Source organism: Copadichromis virginalis, linkage group LG3, assembly GCF_057382275.1.
Source record: "Copadichromis virginalis isolate Kocher_CV1m ecotype Utaka linkage group LG3, C_Virginalis_male_GT1.1, whole genome shotgun sequence".
NCBI lineage: Eukaryota > Metazoa > Chordata > Actinopteri > Cichliformes > Cichlidae > Copadichromis > Copadichromis virginalis.
Genome location: NC_140620.1, coordinates 9,743,356 through 9,752,362, shown reverse-complemented (window position 1 = coordinate 9,752,362; position 9,007 = coordinate 9,743,356). Strand labels below are relative to the sequence as shown.

Here is a 9,007-nt window from a genome sequence, read left to right as displayed (position 1 = left end):
TGGGAAGTGTTTATCGCACAGTTCGAGCTGTTAGCTGTCGCAGCTGGCTGGTCTGAGGAACATAAAGCTCTCCAGTTGGCTTTGTGCCTGTGTGAGGATGCAGCTGCATGCCTGCTGCTGCTGACCGAGGAGCAGAGGGGAGATTATAATGCTCTGGTCGGAGCACTTCAGAGGCGCTTCGGGCAGTATAACCAACCAGTGCTGCTGAGGTCGGAGTTCCACAACAGACGCAGATTGCCAGGCGAGCCCCTCCGCATTTTGGCCCATGAAATCGAGTGCCTTTGCCGGAGGGCATATGACAGCATGCCACCATCAGTGCAAGCGGAGTTAGCTCGGGACCAGTTCCTGCAGGCCCTGAGCCCTAAAGAGCTCCGTATGCAAACTCAGCTTGCTCGGCCAGCCACACTCAGTGCAGCCCTGGAGCTAGCGTTGGAGAGGGAGATGCTTGCAGGATCCTCTGGGGGCGCTGATGACGCACACGTGGTGAGGGCTGTGTCAGCACCTGTGGAACAGATGGAGACGCCAGCGGGCTTGTGCAGTTTGGTGCAGGCGGCTTCGCTGCAGTCGCCTTCCCCTCGGGCTGGCCCACACCGCCGACCACAGAGCTGCTGGGGATGTGGACAACCCGGACACCTCATCAGGCAGTGCCCCAAGCTTGCAGCGGTTCAGGGAAACGCCCACGGGCCCGTGTAGGCGGGAGTACACGGGCCTGGGAGAACGACATCCCCACACCACCGCCACCTCCACCCGGTGCGGCCATCGCTGTGGGCTGGACCCAGGTTGGCGGCTTTTGCCATGTTCCAGTGACGATCGCGGGGGTGTCCTGTACGGCCCTGCTGGACACGGGGTCCAATGCAACGCTGGTCCAACCCGATATTGTCCCAACCGGAGCTGCTGTGCAACCGAGTAATGTGCAACTTAAGACTGTGACCGGTGATCTGGCCCCAATGAGAGGGAGGGGAGTGTTCCAGTTCAAGGTGGGGGACCTCGGTGTGTCTTATGCTGCCTGGGTGGCTGACGTGCAGGACGCCTGCATCCTTGGGCTGGATTTTTTACGAGCCATTGGTGGTGTACTGGACTTAGGCAAAGGCTTCCTCGCACTCCCTGATGGGAAGAAGGTGCCGCTTATTCCCCCCCCGGTCTGCACAGCATCTGCCGCGGCGTCCACCTCCACCGCAGAGACCCCTGCAGACCCGCCAGCAGAACAGCGAGTGGAGGAGGAGGAGGAGGAGAGGCTCTCAGCAGTGAGGAGTATCTGGTCAAAGAACTGTGAGGGGCTGACTCCACAGCAGCAAGAGAGTCTATGGCAGGTACTAAAAGAGTTTAGTGACATTTTTGCCCTGAAAGAAAGTGATGTTGGCTTGACACACTTGGTAGAGCACGTCATTGAGACCGGGGATGCCCAGCCTATTAAAGTGCGCCCCCGCCGCCTGCCCCTGGCTCATCAGGAGGCTGCAGACAGAGAGTTGTGTGAAATGATGAAGGCGGGCATCATAGAGCCATCTGATAGCCCGTGGGCCTCCGCGGTGGTGATGGTGCCTAAGAAAAAAAGTCCTAGGATGCGTTTCTGTGTGGACTACAGACCACTCAACAAAGTGACGAAGAAGGACTCTTACCCCCTTCCCAGGATTGATGAGTCTCTCGACTTAGTAGCCGGGTCCTCCTGGTTCTCCACCCTGGACCTGCGGAGTGGCTACTGGCAGGTGCCACTGTCCCCGGAATCCAGACCGAAGACAGCCTTCTGCACTAACAGGGGACTATGGCAATTCAAAGTCCTGAGCTTTGGTCTTTGCAACGCTCCTGCGACCTTCGAGAGGCTTATGGACAGTGTGCTGGCTGGCGTCCCACGGCAATGGTGTCTGGTTTACCTGGATGATCTTCTAGTGCACGGGAGCTCCTTTGATGCTGCCCTGGATGCCCTGAGACAAGTGTTGGAGAGGGTGGCGGCTGCAGGCCTGAAGCTGCATCCCGACAAGTGCCACTTCATGAGGAGGGAGGTGGAGTTTCTGGGCCACAAGCTGGGTCGTGAGGGCATCAGCACTTTGGAGGAAAAAATTCACACCATTACCGAGTGGCCCACACCAGCAGACCAGAAACAGCTCAAAAGCTTCCTAGGACTGGCGTCTTATTACAGGAGGTTTGTGAAGGGCTTTTCCTCCATAGCCGCACCACTCTTCCACCTGCTGCAGAAGGACCGTGACTTCATCTGGACCCGGGACTGTCAGCAGGCGTTCGACACCCTCCGCAAATCGCTGACAGAGTCCCCAGTCCTCGCCCCCCCGACCCCACCCTGCCTTTTGTCCTGGACACTGACGCAAGTAATGTGGGGCTGGGAGCTGTGTTGTCGCAGGTTGGGCCGGAAGGTGAGAAGGTGGTGGCGTACTTCAGTCGGGTCCTGAACAGGAGTGAGCGGCGCTACTGTGTCACACGACGAGAGCTGCTGGCTGTGGTGGCAGGGGTGAGACACTTTAAGTACTACCTGTGCGGCACAGCATTTGTTATCAGAACTGATCATGCTGCCCTTCAGTGGCTGATGTCTTTCAGGGAGCCAGAGGGACAGGTGGCTCGCTGGCTGGAGGAGCTCCAAGCCTTCAATTTCACTGTGGAGCACAGAGCAGGGACGCACCATTCTAACGCAGACGCCCTCTCTCGCCGCCCATGTGCTGCAGCTGGCTGCCGTTACTGTGAGAAGCGAGAGGAAATAGAGCGGGAACTCACGACAATAGACGGAGCAGCACAGCTCGCCTGCAGGGCTCTTCTGGTGGTGGATGCAGCGGAGTGGAGGGCACGGCAGGAACAAGACACAGACCTGCTGCCGGTCCTGCAGTGGCTGGAGAAGGGGGAGCAACCCCTTTGGGATGAGGTCACTGGGTTTTCCATCTGTACCAGGGGGCTATGGGCCAAGTTTGCAGCTCTCAGGCTGAAGGAGGGGGTGTTGGAGCGTGCCTGGAAGGATCCTGCCACGGGGGAGGAGAGGTGGCAGGTTGTGGTGCCAAGGTCGCTGAGGTCAGCGGTGCTGGAAGCCTGCCATGGGAGCACTGGCTCCGGCCACTTTGGGGTCTCTAAGACTCTCCGCCGCCTCCGCCAGGGCTATTACTGGGGTCAACAGCGGAGGGATGTGGAGGACTTTTGCCGGAGCTGTGATGCATGTTCCTCACACAAAGGGCCACAGGACCAGTCCCGGGCTCAGCTTCAGCAGCAACCAGCAGGGGCTCCAATGGAGCGAGTAGCTGTGGACGTCATGGGCCCATTTCCTCGCACAGACAGAGGAAACCGCTATGTTCTTGTGGCCATGGACTATTTTACCAAGTGGCCGGAAGCATACGCCATCCCAGATCAGGAGGCTGAGTCTGTCGCTGATGTATTAGTGGAGGGGATGTTCAGCCGCTTTGGAACAGCAGAGACCCTCCACAGTGACCAGGGGCGTAACTTTGAGTCCAAGGTATTTGCTGCCATGTGTGAACGCCTTGGGATCAAGAAGACCCGCACCACCCCACTTCACCCCCAAAGCGATGGACTGGTGGAAAGGTTTAACAGGACGCTGGCCCAGCAGCTAGCCATCCTTACCTCAGAACACCAACGGGACTGGGACTACCATCTTCCCCTTATCCTCATGGCCTACAGGTCGGCAGTGCAAGACTCCACCCAATGTACGCCTGCCCTGCTCATGTTAGGGAGAGAGCTGAGAACTCCTGCAGAGTTGGCTTTTGGGAAGCCCCCGGACGCGCCAGAAGCACCACCAGGCCGGGACTACGCAAGGAAGCTGCAGGACCGGCTGGATTCTGCACATTCCTACGCCCGGGAGCAGCTGGCGAAGGCAGGCCTGCGCCAAAAGAGGAATTATGACATCACCACTAAGGGGAGGCACTTCCGTGCTGGGGAGCTGGTGTGGGTCTACAGCCCAAAGAGAAAGAAGGGACGGTGTCCTAAACTGGATAGCAGCTGGGTGGGGCCTTGCAGCGTCCTAGAGCGAGTGGGGGAGGTTGTTTACAGGGTGCAGTTGCCTCCTAGGGGGAGGATAGTAGCGCTGCACAGAGACCGGATGGCCCCCTACAGAGGGCAGTCCCTCCCCTCCTTTCCAGAGGGATGTGTACAGAGCGTCCATGACCCTGCTCAGAGGGGCCCCCGACCGGGGCTGCGTTCCCCTCCCTCGGACTCTTCACCCCAAAGCCCCGACGCTCCGCGCCCACCCCAGGGGCTCAGGAGGTCAAGGAGGGAACGTAGGCTACCACCCCGCCTCAGAGACTGTGTCGTTCCCTCGGGGACGAGGAACTTATTGCTGGGGGGGCAGTGTAACGATGGTTAAGTGTTATTGTACATGTTGGTTATCTCTGCACACTGTTGTTGTTCTTTTAAGATTCATGTTTGGTTGTGCTGCAGGAAGTAGGGAGGGTGGTGTGGAGGAAGGGGAGGGGGGACCTGGGTTCTGTGTTGTGTGTGTGCCAGGCTGAAGAGAGGTGTAGCACGAGGACGCTCTCCCCTGAGTTAGCAACCCGCTTGCATGTGCCGAATAAACGGACAAACTGAGACCCAACCGTCTGGTTCTTGTGAACGTTACAGTACATTCACGTAGTTGTAAACAGCATGATAATATATTAAGTAATCCAAAGTATTCAGAATACGTTACTCTCATTGAGTAACGCAACGGAATAAGTTACATTTTGGGGCATGTAATCTGTAATCTGCAATGGAATACATTTTAAAAGTAACCTTCCCAACACTGTGTGCAAGTTAATAAAGCTCACTGCTGACCGAGGACAGCCATGCTGAGGTGAGCTGTCGACGATATGCTAAACTGTTGGTTAGCTTTGGTATTAGCCTCTGTTAGACTGTGCCAGCTGCAAACAGCAGCTAACAGAGGCTTTTCCACTTTCCTTGAAGTGGATCCTTCATCATTTGTTTCTATTCATGTTTTTTTGGCAGTTCTAGTAAATTGTAAACTCAGTCAAGAAAATCTGGATAAATGACAGATTTGTGTATGAAATGTTTTTAAGTATAGTTTTTAAAGTACTTCATCTGCAAACAGACTGCTTTTCAATGAGGCCGAATACTTTTCTTATGTTGAAAGCTGATAGAGGACAGGGTTTGATGAATATCTGTGAGAGATTAGAGATTCAGAACAGAAACGCTAAGGCTGCTAGTGTTTGTCTTCATACCATTTTTCTTGTATCCACTGATATTAGCTAATAAATGTACGGTCTGCACATTTCTTCTGTGTGTGATGAGCATTTATTTGTATAAAGAAAAAACTAGCTGTCACAACACAAATCAGTCAAATGTCTGATGTTCTACATATGTATATGTGTTACAGTGCTGCATTTCTGTCCTGACCTTTGACCCCATGCTCAGACTAAAGGTCCACACAGGCTGGTGTGTAAAAACAGCTAACAATGCATTTCTGTGTAAAGCATCATTTGTAGTAAACATTTAATGCCTGTTTCAGTTTTACACAACCTGATGGAAAAGAGAAGGAGAGCAAAGGTCAGTGAAGGGAATGACTGTAGTGCAAATACAGGTGATGTCAGTGAGGATGTGACCCTGCTGCCCTCTCCTAAACAGAGGAGACATTGTTACCACAATACTGTCAGGCCAACATCAGCAATAAAACAGGGAAGATGTGGGGTTAATGCGCACTAATGTTAAAGAAGATTGTGTCACAGGGTTTTAGAGAAGCATTACATGTTAACTACAGTAGCTCCATAATGAATGAGTAACACGGGAAAAAGCTGTCCTGTAAAATTCAAACAAATCAAACAGTTGGAGCTGTTTAGTAAAGGAGCCGCCGACTAATATCATGTAAAAATGTTTAAGAATTCAAGAAAATTGTTTCACTTTCTTGTACACAAACCAAAGAAACTTCCAGACATTTCACGAGAAAAAGATGAATCTGTTGATCTCACAGTTTTCCATGCTTTCATCTCCTCCAGTCTCCTCACGTAGTGCAGACTTTACTCAGTCAAGAGTCCAGCTCGTTCAAAACTCTGCTGCCACACTTTCAGCATATTTAAAAAACAGCGCTACACTGGCTACCTGTGATTTTACCATATTAATGGCTACTTTTAAAGCGTTCCTTGAGCTTGTTGAGACCCACATTACAAATGATGTTACATCCTCAGATCAGAGCCCCAAATAAAGCTTATTGTTATTCATGTTTTTATTATTGGCTCCAATGGAGAGGTTGTTGTTCAGTTCCACCTGCAAACACAGATCCCGTTTGAGTTGCCTCAGGAAGCTCATCTAGTGCAAAACTGCCAAATCAAACATGCTGAGCTACCGGCTCCACCTGTTTATTATTTATTAATAATAAATTATAGAATGTGTTACTGTTTATCTGCAAGACCTTCATTAGGAACCTGGAATTTTAAATCATTATGCTATTATTATCATTTCAAAATGCCAGTCACTGGCTGTCACTACAGGTCTGTGCTGGACTTTCAGTAACAGCCACTTCCATGCAACAACTGCCTGAAGCATAGTACACTAAAAAATCATTCTTTACAAATCCCTTTGCAGCCCTGGCAAAAGCCTGCTTTTAGTAAATGGTAGAAGGACTGGTTCTTATGTAGCACTTATATAGCGCTACTCTGACGCCACAGCCAGGGTTCAGTTTATCAGCAAGAGATTTTTATTTAAACAAAGGAATAAACTAAAGGCTAATTTTTGGCCAAGACAAACATCAAAGTTGAAGGCAGCTGGACATTTGGATGCAGAATGTACACTTTTTAAGCAATGGCAAGAAAAACAGATGAGCAGACTAAATTGAAATTAAATTAAATTAATTAAATAATTAAATTAAATTAAAATTGATCTGGGAAACTCCATCAATAACTCAGCCCTGATGCACAAGAGAACGAGAATGAGTAGATGGTTAAAAGAGAATCCAGGAGATGGAAAGACAAGAAGAATAGAGGAGCAAAGAAATTATCACAAGGACCCACAGTGGACAAAGGGTCATAATCATATTTTGTGAAGCAATAACTTGTTGGATAACAGCTGAATGTGTACCTGCAGTGTCCTCGGACTGGAGAAAACAACATGTGAGTGTGTATCTGTAATTTTATTGGCTGATTGTCTGAAGTTCATATCCTGATAGGTGACTTGACTCAGACTTGATGACAGCGTCCTTTCTGCAGGAATGAGAAAGACGAGGATTTAAACACGAGACAAATAATAAAAGATTCTAAACCGAAGACGTCTGCCAGCATGGAGCACAAACTGGGAGTCATCAGGACGCTACAACACAGAGCGAACACCATCCCCACAGACACAGCGGCCAGGAGGAACATCACATCAAGAAGGCCCTGAGTAAATGTGGTTATCCCAGCTAGTGATGTGTCGGTCGCGAAGGAAACTCTCAGAGCCGACTCTTTGACGTGAACGACACGAGCCGGCTCCTTATCGCGAGCCGTGGGTTTTTTTTCTCTCTCTCTCTCTCTCTCTCTCTCTCTCACTTTTTTCCGCTTCACTGAGCAGAGGGGGGAGGGGCGGTAGTGACACTCAGTAGCACAGGAACAGAGCGGGAGGGAGAGAGAGAGAGCAGGGCCAACAAGGTCACATTAGAAAGGTATAGTAATCATCCACAACTATTTTCAGTTGCAGATGATAAAGGATTCAGAAAGTTTATTCATGCAGGTCCATATGACAGAGAATATGCATCTTCTTTTTGTTTTCATATTATAATTTATATTTAATTGTGTTGTGGTTTGCAGTGTTTTGTGTTGTTTCACTTTAAATTTGTAAAAGGAAAAAGCTGAAAATTTAAATAGTTAAAAGTTGAAATGTGAATAGTTGGTTTTTGTATTATATGATTTATTTATTACATTTTATGTGGAGTGAATAAATAAAAGTATATTTACGGTGGCCCCTACAGACAAAGCACATACAAACTCCGAGGCATGTACAGAAGAGAACAGAAGTGCTCCAGGATGCTGGGCGCAGTGTTGAGCTTTTGTTACCTAGAGGCTACACAAGCCAGCAAGTACCAACAACCGGATTTGGTGTGTGGTAGTAACAGGTAAATGAACATATTTTTTAATATATATATGAGTGCTTGTGTATAAATACACAAACAATACACACATGCTTTCAATTGTGTAATTTAAGTGATCTGCTCTGCTTTGAAGTTCAGTTAAAGCTAGAAATGTGTTTTGGAGTTTGCACGTGCTTTGTGTCGTGGTCCTCGTGCCTCGCTGGCTCACTCTGTGTTTGGCAACATGTTTTGTTTGTTTTGTTTCCTTTGCGCTCTCTCTCCTCTGCTGGGGCGGTGCTCATTACGGGCCCCGCCCCTGGCCCACGCACCTGTGCTCACCGTCACACCTGCAGCCGATCCCAGCTGATTTGGAGCACTATTTATGACGGCGGACCTGAACCTGTATCTGTGAGTTTGAGACTATCCCTAACCTGGACGTCTTTCTCTGTGTGTATATAGATCTGCCCTGGACTCGAGAGAGAGTGTGTGTGTGTTTGGAACCCACTGAGAGCATGTATGGGATTAATCCCTGCTTCCCCCCGGACCGTTTTTAATTAAAGCAACAAAACAACCTGAAGAGCCGCTTGGGAGCCGGAAGAGCCGGTTCTCTAAAAAGAGCCGGAAATCCCATCACTAATTCCAGCTGGACTTTTGTCAAAACCTGTAGTGATACTGTTGTGACAGGAGTATCGGAGCAGTTGAGATGCATTTTTTCTAAACACTGGGTCTCTGTGGAATTTAAACCCCAAAACACGCTGCGCCAAAAATTGTTCCACCCCAAGGATCGGGTCTTATACTTTATCAATAAAAGTGTCTCTATATTTTTCATGTAAGATAAGTTCTCTGCTAAACAATGTGAATGGGGACAGTTTATAATTGAATTATAGTATATAATCACATAATTATTAAGGAAAATTTATTTTTCCATGTAAAATGTTTAATCTAATGAGCTCTGGGGGGTTTGACACACTTTATACCTTGTTTTTTGTTCCAAAACAGCAAAGCTGCAACCAGAATAAGATCTAGAAGATCCAGAGA

General features: G+C 49.4%; 1 long non-coding RNA gene across 1 annotated transcript; it reads right to left on the bottom strand.

The window, feature by feature from the left end:
- Nucleotides 1–6,803: 6,803 nt before the first annotated feature.
- LOC146712651 (uncharacterized) lies at nucleotides 6,804–9,007 on the bottom strand. Its single transcript, XR_014917133.1, has 3 exons — nucleotides 8,947–9,007; nucleotides 7,006–7,127; nucleotides 6,804–6,835 (listed from the first exon to the last, which is right to left on the bottom strand). It is a non-coding gene; the product is annotated as an uncharacterized LOC146712651 (long non-coding RNA).